At 36.4% G+C, this 17,850-nt stretch overlaps 1 protein-coding gene and 1 pseudogene across 5 annotated transcripts in view; both read left to right on the forward strand.

Moving 5' to 3' along the window:
• The window catches only part of TCF12 (transcription factor 12), a 366,824-nt gene that overhangs the window by 115,156 nt on the left and 233,818 nt on the right, over positions 1 to 17,850 (forward strand). The window lies entirely within an intron of this gene.
• Positions 15,344 to 15,443, forward strand: LOC118992712 (uncharacterized; annotated as a pseudogene).

A 17,850-nucleotide genomic window follows, 5' to 3' on the forward strand; every position in this document is an offset into this window, starting at 1 on the left:
ACACCACATCCTTGCCAGTACTTGTTTGTTGATTTATTGATAATAGCCATTCTAAGTGGTATGAGGTGATATCACATTATGGTTTTAATTTTTATTTCTCTGATTATTAGTGATGTTGAGCACTCTTTCATGTCTATTAGCCATCTGAATGTCCTATTTGGAGAATTGTCTATTTAGGTTGTTTGCCCATTTTTTAATTGGATTGCTTTTTTTTTGGTGTTCAGTTTTATAAGTTCTTTATAAATTTTGGACGTTAACCCATTATTCGATGTATTGGCAAATATATTCTCCCATTTTGTTGCTTTTCTTTTAATTTTGTTGATAATTTTCTTTGCTGTGCAAAAATGTTTTAGTTTGATATAGTCCCATTTGTTAATTTTTTCTTTTGTTTTTCTTGCCTGAGGAGATATATCAGAAAAAAATATTACTTTCAAGCATTATCTGAGATTTTACAGCCTATATTTTCTTCTAGGATTTTTATGGTTTCAAGTCTAACATTTAAGTCTTTAATTTGTTTTGAGTTTATTCTTGTGTATGATGTAAGAAGGTGGTTTAATTTTATTTTTTTTTGCAAATATCCGTTCAACTTGCCAACATCTTTTATTGACTAGACCATCTTTACTCTACTGTATGTTTTTGCCTCCTTTGTTGAATGTTAGTTGACCACAAAGCTGTGGGTATAGTTCTGTTCCATGAACAGATTTATGTGTTTGTTTTTATGCCAGTACCAGGCTGTTTGATTATTATTGCTTTATATTATAGTGTGATGTTAGGTAGTATGATTCTTCAAACTTTATTATTATTTTTCAGGATCACTTTTGCTATTCAGGGTCTTTTGTGTTTCCATGTAATTTTTTAAAAAAATATTGTATTTATTTATCTTTAGAGGAGAAGGGAAGGAGAGAGGGAGAGAAATATCAATGTATGGCTGTCTCTTGTGCATCCCTGCTGGGAACCGGCCTGCAACCCAGGCATGTGCCCTGACTGGGAATCGAACCGCGATCCTTTGGTTCACAGGCCTGTGCTCAATCCACTGAGCTACCCCAGCCAGGTCCTCCATATAAGTTTTTGAAATATTTCCTCTAGTTCTGTAAAGTATGTTATTGGTATCTTGATAGGAATTGCATTAAACCTGGAGATTGCTTTGGTTCATATGGTCAGTTTAATGATGTTAATTCTTCCTATCCATGAATACCGTTTGTTCTTCCTCTCATTATATCTTCTATAATTTCTTTCTTCAGTGTTTTATAATTTTCTAAGTTATAGGTCTTTTACATCATTAGCTAGTTTTCCTAGGCATTTTACTTCTTTGAAGTCATTGTGAATGGGACTGTTTTAATTTCCCTTTCTAATAGTTCATTATTGGCATATAAAATGCAACTGATTTCTGGATATTAATTTTGTATCCTGCTACTTTACTGAATTTATTCATGAGTTCTAGTAGTTTCTTGGTGGAATCATTATGGTTCTCTATGAAAAGTATCATGTCATCTGCAAATTCCAATTTGGATGCCTTTTATTTCTTCTTGTCTGATTGCTATGGCTAGGACTTCTAGTACCATGTTGAATAAGAGAGGTGAAAGCAGGCAACCCTGTCTTTTTTCCGTTCTTGAGGGGAATACTTGTCATTTTTGCCTATCGAGTATGATACTGTCAGTGGGTTTGTCATATATGGCCTTTGTTATGTTGAAGGATATTCCCTATATTCTCAGTTTGCTGAGAATTTTTTATCATAAATGGGTTATGGATTTTATCAAATGTTTTTTTCTGCCTCTTTTCATATGATCATGTCTTTTTTATTCTTTATTTTTTTATGTGATGTGTCACCTTTATTGATTTGTGACTATTGTACCAACCTTGCATTCCCAGAATAAATCCGACTTGATCATGATGTGTGTTGTTTGTTATGCATTGCTGTATTTGCTTTGCTAATATTTTGTTGGTGATTTTAGCATTTGTATTCATCAGATATATTGGTTTATAATTTTCTGTTTTTGTAGTGTCGTTATCTGGTTTTGGAATTAGCATAATGCTGGGTTTGTAAAATGACCTAGGTGTCTTTCCTTCTCTTGAAGTTTTTGGAATAGTTTGAGAGTAATCGGTAATTATTCTTCTTTGAACATTTGGGACAATTCATTTGTAAAGCCATTCATTTAGTCCAGGACTTTTGTTTGTTGGGAGGTTTTTGATTATTGCTTTAGTTTCACCGGGTGCGATTTGTCTATTCAGACTCTATGATTCTTCCTGATTGAGTTTTAGAAGATTGTACGTTTCTAGGAATGTACCCATTTCATCCAGGTTGTCATTTTTTGGCATATAGTTGATTGCAATATTTTCTTACAGTCCTTTGTATTTCTTTGGTATCAGTTATTTTTCCTCTTTCATTTCTGATTATTTATTTGGGTCCTTTCTCTTTTTTCCCCCTCAGTGAATCTGGTTAAAGGTTTGCCAGTCTTGTTTATCTTTTTCAAAAAAACAGCTCTTGGATTCATTGATCTTTTATATCATTGTTAGACTCTGTTTGCTTTTTTTGTTTAATTGTGGCAATATACATTAACATGAGATGTACCTTCCTAACAAAATTTTAAGTGTATATACAGTGTTGTTAACTGATGTGCACAATGTTGCATAATCAATATCTAGAACTTTTACATGTTTCACAACTGTAACTATGTGGCTACATGTGACAGGAGTTTTTTAAGGGCCAAGTAGTATTTCATTGTGTGAATACACTGCATTTTCTTTATCCATTCAGTAGTATTTCATTGTGTGAATACACTGCATTTTCTTTATCCATTCATTCATCAATGGATATTTGTGTTGTTTCTACATCTTGGCTATTACAAAAAGTACTGTAGTGAACACAGGAGTGTAGATTTAAAAAGAAATCTTCAAGATCTTAGCTTCACGTCTTTTGGATAAATACCCAAAAGTGGGATTGCTGGATCTTATGGTAGTTTTATTTTTATTTTTTTGAGGAACCTCCCATAGTGATTGTACCATTTTACATTCCCACCAGTAGTCTATAGGGTTCTAATTTCTTTACATCCTACTACTTCACTGGTTTTTGTTTGTTTTCTGTTAATAGCCATTGTTACAGGTGTGAGGTGATATCTGAGTTTTGACTTGCATTTCCTTGACAATTAATGATGTTGATAATCTTTTTATACACCTCTTAAGGTGTTTCAAAGAACACCTACTTGTGTTCTTTATTCAAAGAACACTGTGTAAGTGTTCTTTGAATAAATTTGGTTTTCTTACATCGTTTAAAGTAATATTTACATCAGTGAAATGTCAGTGAAGTGAAAGATACTGAATTTGTTGAAGTCTTTGTTATGGGATTTGAATTGTACCTAATAAGAAAAATGTCTAAATAGACTTCTGGCCAAAATGGAGGTGTAGGTAGACTCACTGTGCCACCTCACACAACAACAAATTAAAAAACAAAACAAAACAACCAGAATGGACAGAAAATTGAACAGTATGGAAGTCCAACAACCAAGGAGTTAAAGAAGAAACAGTCATCCAGACCCGTAGGAGGGGTGGAGATGGGCAGCCAGGTCAAGAGGACTCACAGCAAGTTGGTGGCTGGTGGAATGGGCTAAGCGGTGGCTTACAGACTGGGCAGTCCTACATTTATGTGCAGATAAACCAGGAGGAACAACTAGGGAGCAAGACAAACAGAGCAACCCAGGGTTCTAGTACCAAGAAATATAGACTCCAAGCCTCTGACCGGAAACACCTGTTGGGGTTGAGGCAGCAGGAGAAACTCCCAGACTCACAGGAGAGTTTGTTGGAGAGACCCATAGGGTCCTAGAATGTACACAAACCCAACCACCCAGAATCAGCACCAAAAGGGCCCAATTTGCTTGTGGGTAGCTGGGGAAGTGCCTGAATATGGGCAGAGAGCGGAGCAAGTGGCACTATTTGTCTCGGACCCCTCTCCAGAAAACAACATCACAACACAGCGATGTGGGTTACCCTGCCTTGGTGAACACCTAAGGTTCCACCCCTTACTACGTAACAGGTGTACCAGAGAAAAAAATGGCCCAAATGAAAGAACAGTTCAAAGTGCCAGAAAAATTACAACTAAGCAACAAAGAGATAGCCAACCTATCAGATACACAGTTCAAAATACTGGTGATCGGGATGTGCCAGGAATGCACTGGGTACTTCAACAGCATAAAGAAGACCCAAGCAGCAGTGAAGGTTGCATTATGTGAAATAAATAAAAATCTACAGGGAACCAACAGTGACAGGAAGGAAACCAGGACTCAAATTAATGGTTTGGAGCAGAAGGAAGAAAGAAACATTCAACCAGAATACAATGAAGAAACAAGAATTCAAAAAAATGAGAGGCTTAGGAATCACTGGGATGACTTTAAACATTCCAACCTCTAAATCGTAGGTGTGCCAGAAGGAGAAGAGGAAGAGCAAGAAATTGAAAATTTATTTGAAAACATAATGAAGGAGAACTTCCCCAATCTGGCAAAGGAAATAGACTTCCAGGAAGTCCAGGAAGCTCAGAGAGTCCCAAAGAAGTTGGACCCGAGGAGAAACACACCAAGGCACATCATAATTACATTAGCCAAGATTACAATGAAGGAGAGAATCCTAGAAGCAGCAAGAAAAAAGGAGGCAGTTACCTACAAAGGAGTTCCCATCAGACTGTCAGCTGATTTCTCAAAAGAGACCTTACAGGCAAGAAGGGACTGAAAAGAAGTATTCTAAGTCATGAAAGGCAAGGACCTACATCCAAGATTGCTCTATCCAGCAAAGCTTTCATTTAGAATAGAAGGGCAGATGAAGTGCTACCCAGATAAGGTAAAATTAAAGGAGTTCATCGTCACCAAGTCCTTACTACATGAAATGTTAAAGGGAGTTAATCTAAGATAAAGAAGATAAAAAATATGAATAGTAAAATTACAACAAACTCACAATAATTAACAACCAAACCTAAAAAAAAGACAAACTAAGCAAACAACTAGAACAGGAATAGAATCACAGAAATGGACATCACATGGAGGGTTATCAGTGGGGGAGTGGAAGGGGGAGAGAAGGGGAAAAGGTACAGAGAATAAGTAGCATAAATGACAGGTAGAAAATAGACGGGGAGGTTTAGAATAGTACAAGAAATGTAGAAGCCAAGAACCTTATATGTATGACCCATGGACATGAACTAAAGATGGGGAATGCTCGTGTGAGGGGGAGTGCAGGGTGCAGAGGGGAATAAAGGGGGAGAAATGGGGCAATTTTAATAGCATAATCGATAAAGTATATTACAAGATGTTTAAATAAAAATGTTTAAATGATAACATGTATTAGAGTGGAAGTAGTCTGTATTTGCCCATTGATATTTCTTTTGGCTTAACTTAGGATTTTTTTTAAAAACTTATCCATAAATGTTACAAACTTATTTAAAATTTTCCAAATAAGATACAAACTCATTTTAGAAAAATAGAACAGTAAAAAGGAAGACAGTAATAATGTAACTCTTCAAATATAAGTATTAGTATTTTTTCTTATTTCCACCCAGTTTTTCCCACCTTAGGCATTATTTTAAGATAGTTACCATAGTAAATATGCAGTTTATATCTTTCTTTTTTTAAAAAACCTTTACCGCAGAATATGCTTATTGATTTTTAGGGAGAGGGGAGGGGAGGGTGAGGGAGAGGGAGAGAAACATCCATGCAAGTGAGAAATATTGATAGCTTGCTTCTCCTACCTGCCCAGGTGGGGACTGAACCCACAAGCTAGACATGTGCCTTGACTGGGAATCAAACCCACATCCTTTTTGGTTTACAGGACAATGCTCCAACCAACTGAACCACCCCAGCCAGGGCATATCTTGCTTTTTTACTTAACACTGTCATGGAAAGAAAATTTTTATTAGAAGAAGCTTAATAGCTAAAAGAGAAAAAGTAGAATAGCATGTACTTTCAGATTGAATGTTTTCAAATTGGAAACAAAAAAAACCTCTTAAATAGGAAAGTAGAAAAAGCAGAGATGTTAGATACTACTGCAAATCTTTAAACTAGGAGAGAAAATGAGAAATAGTATTGCATTATTGCATCTTAGAAATGTAGACATGAATCAGAGCACATTATATTAAATCTATATAACGATGAGCCACATAATTCTACTGGGTTTTAGACTTTTTGTTGTTTAAGAGCTTATTTATGGATTTTAAAATAAAGTCCATTTTAACACTTCTTATGTTGTGATTTAGTGATTTTTATTTTTAATCAACTTTTTGTTCATTAGGAAAGCTCTTCCAGGGCTTACATTCTGTTCGTTGAATAAATTGGAATCATTGTAGTCAGAAAGTTACAGATTTGTGACTGATTCACACTCCCCCCACCCTCTCTCTCCTGCAAAGTAGTCCTCTATTTTGAAACTAAAAATAGCCTGAGTTATAGATTTCAAGAATGATAGGCTTTATTTACACAGGCAATATCCAACTTTTCAAACTAGTTTTAATAGTTCCAAAAGTTGGATGCTGGGATAGCTTGTGGATATAATTAATCATCTGAATAAATTGTAGATGTTTTTAAATGACTTAAATTTATTTTTTATGAGTTAGACAATAATTACAAGAGTTCAAAATTTTAAAATCTGTACATGCCAATAATTTTTGCTTACATGTTTTTGCAGTAAATAGACATGAATGTGAAACAGGATGTTAGTTCATTCTGTTATAGCACTGTGCTAATGTGAGGGGTTTCACTTGAGTGTCAGCCTAGTTTAGATACTTTTTTGTGCTTTGGTTATCAGCTGTATCCTTTATGACAGATTCTTACAAACTCATGCTGTACATCATTGGGACTGGAGAGAATGATTATAGGTAGACAAATGTTAAAGGTATAGCTGTTACTAAAAATATTTTTCTTACACTAATTAGCAGTGTAATTTTGTATATAAAACATTTTTTATTAATCTTCATCTGTGTATTCAGCACTTGTAGGTGATGCAGAACAAATGATGAATGTGGTCTTTGCTCTTAAACTAATTTGAGACCACATATCAGTGGTGTTTTCATAAGAACTGTACAACTTCTACACTTTGTGACATGGATTTGGCGGTATGATTGATACAGTATTAAAGAGAACCTAGTGAGGATTAGGGAGATTGGACAAGTGGTACAGCTGAGGTGGAATTGAAAATGAGCATTAAACTAATACGACTTACTAACTGCAGAGGAGGGAGAAGTACTAAGAGAAATGAGAGCAATGAAATTTTTATGAATGATACTGTATAATGAATATGTCTCCTCATTACAGTTGACAGTTTAAATGGTAAGACACTCTGTAGCTCCTTGAAGGCAGGTTCTCTGTGTCTTGTGTATCTGTGTCATCAGTACCTAGAATTCTCCCCAAACTATGGCAGTATGTGTATGTCATTATAGGCAATTAGTGTTTTTGGCTATTAGGGTTGGAAGAGGAGAGGCAATTACAACTGGGTTTTCAAAGGCTTTAAACATAGGAGGGACAAAACCTAGCATAATTGACAGTAAACATTTGTAGAACAAGTGAGTAGATACTCCATTTCATATTGAAGAATTTGGGAATTATTCTATTGGCAGTGGGCACTGGGTATGTTTACTTTTTAAGTCTGTGGGCAATATGTTATACTGGCAGAATATTATAAGCAGGTGAAGAAATGTGAATTAGTGTTTTAGGAACATTCAGACAGACTCTAGCAAAAGTCTAGTTAGGATACCACAAAAGCCCCGAATAAAAAGGTGGCAGTAGAAATGGAAAAGCTGCCTTGGGAGTTACTCATAATGAACACTCTCAGTATAGGAACAATGAAGGGTGAATTAAAGATGATGTAATTTTGCAAGTCTGGTTGACCCGAACTATTGGGGTAGGACAAAGTAGGCTAAATTAAGAGTCATTATTACCTAAAAGGTAATTTATAAGTAAAGGTATGAAATAATAACAATAACATAATAGGATAAATGATACAACAATTAATAAATAAATAAGACAGGAATAAACTGTTTCATGTACTCACAACTGTAAACCTACATTTTCCCACCCTGTATATTATAGTACTATCTGCAGAATTAGAAATGTTAATAATTAGGGTCCAAAGGCATATGAGGAAGAGGTGAAGGCTATATAAAGAGTTTGGTTTTAGATATTAAGGGTTTTAGGTGATGGCAGGAGAACCAAATGAAAGCTTCCAGCAGAAATTGGTGATTTAAGACCCAGAATACAGAACTGAACTTTAGTCTGGTAATGTGCACTTGAAAGCTGATCATTCAGAGGGGATAGTAAAAATCATAATATTACATGAGCAGTCCAGTGAGTAAAGCATAAACTGAGAAGAACATGGGATGAAGAGCAGGTACTTCTTTTTTTTTCCACACAGGAGGAGAAGTAGCAGTAGGGAACCAAAGGTTTAGTGCTAGCAAATCTTAGAGAAACAAGGTGGTTAATAACATTGGATGTCATAAATCACCAAAGGGGTGAACAACATAGGGCCCATTGTCCATCACCTGTTTTTGTAAATAAAGTTTTAATGGAATACAGCTACTCTTTGTGGATCACCTGCTGTTTTTGTGCTACAGTAGGAGAGTTGAATAGTTGGTAAAGAGGACACATAACTCACAAAGCCCAGAATATTTACTTGTCATTTACAAGAGAAGTTTGCTGATCTCTGTCTGTTATAGAGATCCAAGAAATGAAGACCAAGAGAGGGCCTTTATATTTCGTGATTATGATAGCCTTTCATGACCTGGAAGAGTTCAGTTTTATCCTGTAAATAAATGCCTTTTGTATGCCTGGTATTTTGTTTTGCTGGTTTGGTCTAGGAAGAGGCTAAATGGTAGATAGTAACAAGAGATTCATAATGATTGAGTGAATAAATTGTAAAGAGTGAAGGTAGTCAATGTATATTTTTGGTTTTTGGAGAAATGAGTGATGGTTTTTAAAAAGTATGTGAGGCAGAGAATTTTATAGGTATGGGAAAAATATGAAGAAAACATTTTTATGGAGTTCCTCAGAGAAAGGCAGTGTGTTGCCATTACAGGAATTAATGGTCTAAGACTTGAACGCAGGGAGTACATGGGCCTCATTACAGGAAATGAATAGAATTGTTTGTGGAATTAAGTTAAGAATAGTAATTGCTCACACAGCTGTTTTTAAATAGCAAATTGTGTTAGGTAATCAGCAAAAATCCACTGAAACATACTTGGTAGTTATGCAGAAGTTGCTTTATTGGTACTGACTTATGGTCCTAATGGGCACTATAAAAACAAACTAAAAATCTTTGCATGAAGTTTTTACAGTGATACAATACTATATGGGTTTTTTAAAATGTGCAAATGCAGTTGTAATGTTTTCATCTTCCTTTTCTCACCACCAAACCCAAATATAACTAACTGTCTTATTCAAGAGAGCAAAAGCATGAACTTCAGGAGCTCACCTAGCAATGAGGTGTTTTCATCGAAAGGAGTAGTATCTGTTTGTTTGATTCCTTCTCTGTTTGTCTTCCTCCCTAGGTAAAAATGGAATGTTTTATCAATGTGGTTGGGTTTAGATCTACTATTCTATATATTCCCTGTTTTTTTCTATCCCAATTCTGTTCGACTATACTTCCTTCTTTTGGATTTGGCAATTTGTCAGGATTCCATTTTAACTTACTTGTTTCTTTAGTGATGCCTCTGCTTTTGTAAAGGCTCTCTAAGGATGTTAATATACATAATTAACTTCTCACAGTCTACTTAGAATTAATATTGTACCACTTCACAGAAAATGAAGTCAATTTTTGTGATCTTATAGATCTATTTACCCCCACCCTGCCTTCCTTTATGTTGTGTTTGTTAAATAACTTTTAAAGAAGTTAAAGAGAAAAAAATAATATTTTATATTTACTATTTCTGATGCTCTTTCCTTCCTTGAGAGCCAAGTTTTTCTCTGATAACATTTTCTTCAGCTTGAAGAACTCCTTTTAGTATTTATTTGCTGGCAGCAAATTCTTAATTTTCTTTTATTTGAAAATGTATTTCACTTCCATTCTTGAAGGATACTTTTTTTTGACCTACCTTTGCCCTGTTGCTGTAAAGATGTGTTTCCACATCTGTTGACATTCATAGTTTCTGATGACAAATCTGCAATGATTTGAGCTGTTGTTCTTTTGTATGTAAAATGTATTTTTTTCTCCCACCAAGGTCTTCTCCATATTTTTGCTTGTCAGACTTTGAGTATGATGTGCTTAGATTTGGTTTGACTTAGTGTCTTTAATTGATAAATTTGTATCACCACATTTGTGAACTTTTTGGCCATTATTGCTTCATTTTTTTTTATCTTCCCTGTTCTTTTTGTTCTCTCATTCTGCCTATGTTAAACTTTTAAATATCTTTTCTTACATTTCTAAAGTCCTGATCATCTTCTTTTAAATATCTTTCCTGTTTATCACATTGAATTATTTCTTTGATCTGACATCAAATTTACTCACTCTTTTCCTCTGTCATTATCTCCATTCTTTTCTTAAACCTATACAATATTTTTTTTAGATTTTAGATACTTTGCTTTCTAAAACTTTCATTTGTTGTTACTTTTTGTCTCTGTGAAATTTCCATGTTTTTAAATTTATTACAATCATATTTCCTTTACTTCATTTAGCATAGTTATAGTATCTGCTTTAATGTCCTTGTCTAAAAATTGCAGTATCTTGGTCATCTTGAGGTTGGCTTCTCTTGGTAATCTTTTCCCTTGAGACTGGGTCACATTTCATTGTCAAGGAATGTCAGATTGTATTAGGGATATTGTGAATGTTATTTATGGAAATTTTGGTTTCTTTCTTGTTCCTCCAAAGAGTTGATTTTCTTATTTTAGTGAACCATTAATTGGATTAGACTTAAAATGGAAACTCTCTTACCTATGGTTGGCAGCAATTCAAATCTCAATTTGATTCTTTTGGCCTCAGCTGCAAACTCCCTTGGGCCTGCTCTGTGAATGTATGCTCTACGGCTCAGCCAAAAGACTTGGGTAGAGATATGTGGGGAGAACTTCTAAACTGGAATTTATTTATAAAAAATTGTGTACTTATTCTTATACCTATTAAAACTTTTTTTCTACAGCCCAAAACAGTTTTTGAACTTGTCAATTTTGATGCCTTGTAGTGCTTCTGCCATTTTTTGTTTCACCTCTTCCACATTGGCAAACTGTTTCCTTTTGAGGACTTTTTTCATACAGGAAAACAAAAAAAAAAAGTTGTTTGGGGCAAGATCAGGTGAATAGGGAGGGTGGGCTAGGGGGTCGTACCGTTTTTGGTCAAAAACTGCTAAACAAGAGTAACATGGTGTGGGCAGGTGCACTCATAAGTCATCCATCATGAAATGGGCAAATGTATTGAAAGAATCTTTAAAAAAATTCACTGAGGCTGAATGCACCTTCTCACAACAACACCAGCTGGCACACAGGTGGGTTCCTAGAACACTCACCTAGTGGGGGAAGCCTGTGCTATAAGGGGTCCTTCCTCCAGAAGATAATTCCAGTTTTGGGGAGTGAATTCACTTTTTAATTTTTCTCCTTTTTGGGATTCTATCCTTACTTTTTGGAGACTATGGTTGTGTTGTCTCTGTCCTCTTTTTCTTCAAGCCAGAAAGACAGTGGCCTTTTATTGGGATTTTAGTTCTTACATGCTGTGGCTGCCACTTGTCTGCAGGATAAAGGTCTAAGAATGAAAAACTCACTGACCTCTGAAAGCTGTTAAAAAGAGAAACTCACTCAAGTTTATAATTCCAACCTAAGTCATCTTGTTTTTTTTCCACTCTCAAGAGCCTTTAGGTAGTTGTTTTATATTTATATCCCCCCACCCCCCCCCAGTTTACAGTAGCTCTTAGGAGCTTACTTCATTATATTGGAAACTGAGTTCAGTAGGTCAGTTTTGAGATTTCCTCCAACATATTCATTTGCAAGCTGCTTTGAATAATGATAATTCTCTTTAAAAATAGTAATTATGGCATCTTTTCTTTTAATCTTTATAGTTATTGAATTTTTATAGCATACTCTCATGTGAATGCCTTACTTTTGTGTATTCTTAACTAGTTAATTAACCTTTTGATGCAGAATACTGTACTTTGTTAGGTACCAGAATAACATAGAGATGAACAAGATATGTTACTTATTATAAAGTTTTATTGGTAGAATATACATGGACAAATTATAGTATTTAAGATTTAATAAGTACAAATTAATTTCTGAAACAGTGTGACTAACTTAGAATAGTAGATGGAGAACACTTCCTCCGAGGAGGGCATTTGATCTTAGGGTAATTCAAATTAGAAGTTCTATGGGAGGTGATAAAGGTGGATATTCTAGGCCTAGGAAACAAATAGAATATAAATATGTGACAAGTCTTGGCATGTTTGGCAAGTGACTAATGTCTTGATGAGGTTGGAGCATTTAGTTTGGGGTAAGTACTGAAGCTGCAAATGTAGATTGAGGCTACCTTGGAGAATATTACGCTCAGTAGTATGAATGTTATTCCTGAAGCAGCAGAGTGAGGACTGATTGGATGTGATCCAACTTGTGTTTATGGCAAGATAAGTGTGCTGGCAGTGTTAACTGCAGATTGGAACAGAAACATAATAGAAGAATTAGCAATAGACAGGACCTGATCCAGAGTACTATATACGTGAAGAGAACAAATTGGGATAGTTACTCGAAATATTGCTGAGGTAGAAATTAATACAATGAGTAACTGACTGATTAAAGGAATACAAAAGAAGAGTGTTAGCAAATTCAAGATAATCATTAAATTTCTTAACACATTTGTAAATATCCCAACACATGTTGAGTATATAAAACTCTTTTGGAACACTTCTTATTTAAAATTCCTTTCATGGAACTGTACTATAAGGCGATGCTATAGTGAACACAAAGTAATTTTTCAAAGGGCATGTGATCAAGGTCACTTCAAAGTAGTGATACTTAAGTTCTGCATGTGATTTACCCGCCAAGCCTAGTGAGCTTTTTAAATAATTTTGCTCTTTGGAGGTAGTTATTTGTCCAGTTCATAGAGTCATTTACAGTCTAACTGCTTCTCCCTGGAATTTTCAAAATACTATTCAATTAAGGATACTGGTTTTGACTATTATATAAAGAGGAATGAGAACCCAACAAATAGGGAGCCAGTTTCAGCCCCACTTTTGTTTTTTAAATATATTTTATTGATTATACCATTACAGTTGTTCTATTCCCTCCTTCATTCCCCTCCACCCTGCACACCTCTCCCCCACCATCCCCCCTTTAGTTTATGACCATGTGTCTCAAGTTCTTTAGATTCTATATTTCCCCTACTATTCTTGCCCTCCCCACCCCCCCGTCTATTTTCTGCCTACTGTCTATGCTATTTTCTGTACCTTCTCCCCCCTTCTCCTCCTCCCACTCCCCTGTTGCTAACCCTCCATGTGTTCTTCATTTCTATGGTTCCACTCCTGATCTAGCTGTCCTCTTGGTTTGCTTTTGTTTTAGGTGTGGTTGTTAATAACTGTGAGTTTGCTGTCCTTTCACTGTTCATATTTTTCATCTTCTTTTTCTTAGATAAGTCCCTTTAGCATTTCATATAATAAGGGCTTGGTGATGATGAACTCCTTGAACTTGACCTTATCTGAGAAGCACTTTATCTGTCCTTCCATTCTAAATGAAAGTTTTGCTGGATAAAGCAATCTTGGCTGTAGGTCTTTGGATTTCATGACTTGGAATACTTCTTTCCAGCCCCTTCTTGCCTGTAAGGTCTCTTTTGAGAAATCCGCTGACAGTCTGATGGGTACTCCTTTGTAGGTGACTGTCCCCTTATCCCTTGCTGCTTCTAGGATTCTCTCCTTCATTTTAGTCTTGGCTAATGTAATTATGATGTGCCTTGGTGTGTTCCTTCTTGGGTCCAACTTCTTTGGCACTCTCTGAGCTTCCTGGATTTCCTGGAAGTCTATTTCCTTTGCCAGACTGGGGAAGTTCTCCTTTATTATTTGTTCAAATAAGTTTTCCACTCGTGGCTGTTTCTTTCCCCCTTCTGGTACCCCTATAATCCGGATGTTGGAACGTTTAAAGATGTCCTGGAGGTTCCTAAGCCTCTCCTCATTTTTTTGAATTCTCATTTCTTCATTCCTTTCTGGTGGGATGTTTTGTTCTTCCTTCTGGTCCATTCCATTGATTTGAGTCCCAGTTTCCTTTCCATCACTATTGGTTTCCTGTGCATTTCCCTTCATTTCAATGAGTTTAGCCTTCATATGTTCCTCTAATTTGTGACTATAATCAGCCAGTTCTGTGAGCATCCTGATCAACAGTGTTTTGAACTGCGCATCTGAGAGGTTCACTATTTCTAGGTTGCTTAGAGTTATTGGCTCTGGGGCTTTGAGTTCTTCTTGAGCCATATTTTGGACTGTTTGTGCCTGTTACGTATGAGGAGTGGAGCCCTAGGTGTTCACCAGGGCGGGGCAACTCAGTTGCTGGGTTGTGATGCTGTATGTGGGGGCGGAGTCAAAGGAAAGCAGTAGTGGTCCCCTCAACTGCCTCCCACTGCAGGGGCCTTGGGTCCTTCCCACTTCACGAGAATGTGTAACCGAGGTCAGCCTGCCACCTTTCGTACTCACCGGGTTCGCCCGCTGGGGCCTGCGTGGTCCGTCTTACTGCTCACTCCTCTGCTGGTTTATCTGTGTGCAAATGTGTGACCGTGGCCAGCCTGCCGCCCTTCGCCCTCACTGGGTCTGCGCTGCTACCCCGGCTGCCTGAGCGCCTGGGTCTGGGGATCTTTCCTGCCCGACCCTGCTCCACTGCTGGTTCCACCCCTCTTACCAGTCCCGGTTGAAAGGTTCATTGTTGTCAGACTTCCGTATAGTTCAATTTCCTGTTCTTTGGCTGCGTCTTCCTTTACTAAACCTTTGTTGTATTCAAACTTGGTTGTGCGGAAGGCACAGTGTTTCCACCTACACCTCCATCTTGGCGGAAGTCCCCACTTTTGTTGAATGGACTGTATTTTTCCACTTCATACATTCATATCTTCCACACATATTTATTAGTACCTACTGTGTATCAGCCACTTTCTTAGGCATTGTACATATAACAGTGAATAAAACAAATGACATTCTTTTTTGTTTTTAATGAAGCTTTCAATGTACTGGGAGAAGACAGACAGTAAAACCTCCTCCCATCAGATGATACTTGAACAGAGACCTGAAGGAAATTAAGGGAAGGTACCATTCAGGTATCTGTGGGAAAGCATTTTATGAAGAAGGAGCAAGTGGGAAGGCCTTGAGGAGGTAGCATACTTGGTGAGCAGATGCCGGGGGCCATGTTGAGATAAACTGATCCAAGAAAAATAATAGTAGTTTTTGCTTTAACAGCCCATATACAGAAATTGGAACAATGCGGAGATTAGCTTGGCCCCTATGCAAAGATGACACCCAAATTTGTGAAGTGTTCCATATTTTTAGTGGCACAACTGTAATAGTGTAAACAATAAAATATTTTTAAAGAATAATTTTCTTATTTTAAAAAAAAGGAAATAGTAGGAGATGAAGGGCGAGAGGTTGCAGCAAAACCTGTAAAATGTTGCAGACCAGTGGATTAAATTCTGAAGGAGATGGGGGAAGCCAGTGGTAGATTTTGACCATAGGACTGTCATGATTTGAGTTGTTTTTAAAACTCATTCCAGTCCCCATGTAGAGAATACAGTCTATAAGAGGGGCAAGAAGGGAAAGCCTTCAGCGTGCTATTGTGATAATAAAGGTCAGAGATGATGGTGGCTTGGACTAAAATGATCATGCTAAAAATAGTCACAGGTCAGATTTTGGAAGTGTTTATAAAATAAAATCTAATGGGATCGTACCACTGAAAGGCTGAGTAGGCAGATTATTTTGCTGAGACTGATCCAGAGTGAGACCAGTCTGGCATTTAAAGGCATTAAGACCCTTTAAAAAGAGTTGGTGTCTTTAGTGTCTCTATGGAAGAAAATAACTGGCAATGTTTTTAGGTGAGAACTTTGGTATTTAGATTGGAGAAGGGCAAGGCAGTTGCTCTCAGGTGCAGTGGGAAGGTTTTCATTGTCCAGAGACTTGACAGCTGGTTTAGAAGCGGTTTAGAGACAGTTCAAGAGCTTTGTTAGGGTTAGAATGTCTCTCCTAGGTTACTGGACAGTTCCTGCCGAGGTACAAAATACCTGCTTATGCTGTGGGAACTTAGTTTCAACCTTTGGTCATCATGCAGTTTCTATTTTTCTTAAAGAGGTAGATTGTCATTTCTTTTCGATCATCTATTCTTCTTCAATTAAATGACTGGAATATCCTTTTTAATTGTATCTTTACAGGGAATATATATATTTACACGCACATACACATATGTATATGTACATATATGTGTTGTGGCTAATCACAGTAGCACAGTAAAATCAGTGTGTTTAAAAGTCATTTTCAAGATTAGTTATTTTTTTGAAATTAGCCATACTTTATTCTAGTGTACTTTGGTACCAGAATATCCCTACCTGTAAATCTTCATTCTCAGCATTACCAAACAGAAATTGTCACTGAATTTTAAAGGGTGACCTGAAAAGGCAAATGCTTTTCATCTATTTACTAGTCTTATTTTCTTGAATGCTTAAAAAAAAATCAAACCTTTTTTAAAACTGTATATTGTGCAGAATGTCAGTTTTTATGAGTAAAAATTTCTATAACCAATGTTATATATTTTCTATGAAGCAGCATGTCTTAACTTCTCTTAAATTTCTTTACAGTTTTAGTATTTTTATAGATTTTCTATTTTATTTGTTTGTCGTTAGTATAGCAAAAAAACCCAAAGATTTGTTGTTACATTCAGTTGACCCTATTTCACAGTGAATTTCTGGAAAAACACATTGGTAAATGTATTTCATGACTATCGAAAATCTAAAAAACAACAAAAATGGTGATGTTAGGGGTTTTTTGGTGTATATTATTTTACAACTGATTGCAACTTTTGAATCTTATATAAGGGGATATCATTACTCCATAAATAAAACTGGGCAAAGAAACTATTGGAGAGCCACATTCAAAGCTTTGGTTATCTGATATAGCTATCTCCAGTGAGATTTCTTTATATCATATCATTGATTGCATCACCCTATAGCAGAGGGCAATCATGTATATTATCTTTCCCTGATTTATAGGTGTTAAGGTGTGATTTTATTGTAGTGCTACCAAGGCAGAGAGTGTGTGTGTCCGCGCGCGCGCGTGTGTGCATCTTTGAGAGGGAGATAGTTAGGTGGCTGTACAATTCCCTATGCTGTTACTCCCAACTTTATATATGCTTCTTGTCACAGGGGTAGACCTGGGTACGATTTCAAGCCCAGTGGCTGTTACTAACTTGTTTCTTATTACCAGCTTTGCTTCAGGTCTATTCTAACTACTCTTCTCTCCATTGTTTGTATCATTTTTCTTCCTTTCATTCCTTCTCAGCTCATTAGACTCCCTACTAGTACCTAAAATATGTTCCTGATTTCAGACTGTTTCTCACTTTACCCTCATTTCTTAGTCTGGGTCAGAGGATATTTTGGTTACAGGTCTAACAGTGGCAAATGTGAAGAGAAGGAACTGGTCTGCAGCTTTGCTCCTCATTGACCTCTTTTACCTCCAGGCAGGTCTTGTCTGAACCTCACTAAACCTTGAGTAATGCTTTATGTACACAAACTTTGTACTTCTGGGGCCCATATGGGGGGAAATAGGTATTTACAGTATACAAAAGTAACTCCCCCCCAAAAAATATGTTTCCAGTTTTTGCTAATGGTTAAAAAGCTGTAGAAGTCCATAGTGGTCTGCTTGAAGAATGAAAGAAGAGATAGGATAGAATCTGCTATGAGAGAATTTTA

Source organism: Sturnira hondurensis, unplaced genomic scaffold (genome assembly GCF_014824575.4).
Source record: "Sturnira hondurensis isolate 20B ecotype Veracruz unplaced genomic scaffold, ASM1482457v3 Scaffold0008196, whole genome shotgun sequence".
Lineage (NCBI taxonomy): Eukaryota > Metazoa > Chordata > Mammalia > Chiroptera > Phyllostomidae > Sturnira > Sturnira hondurensis.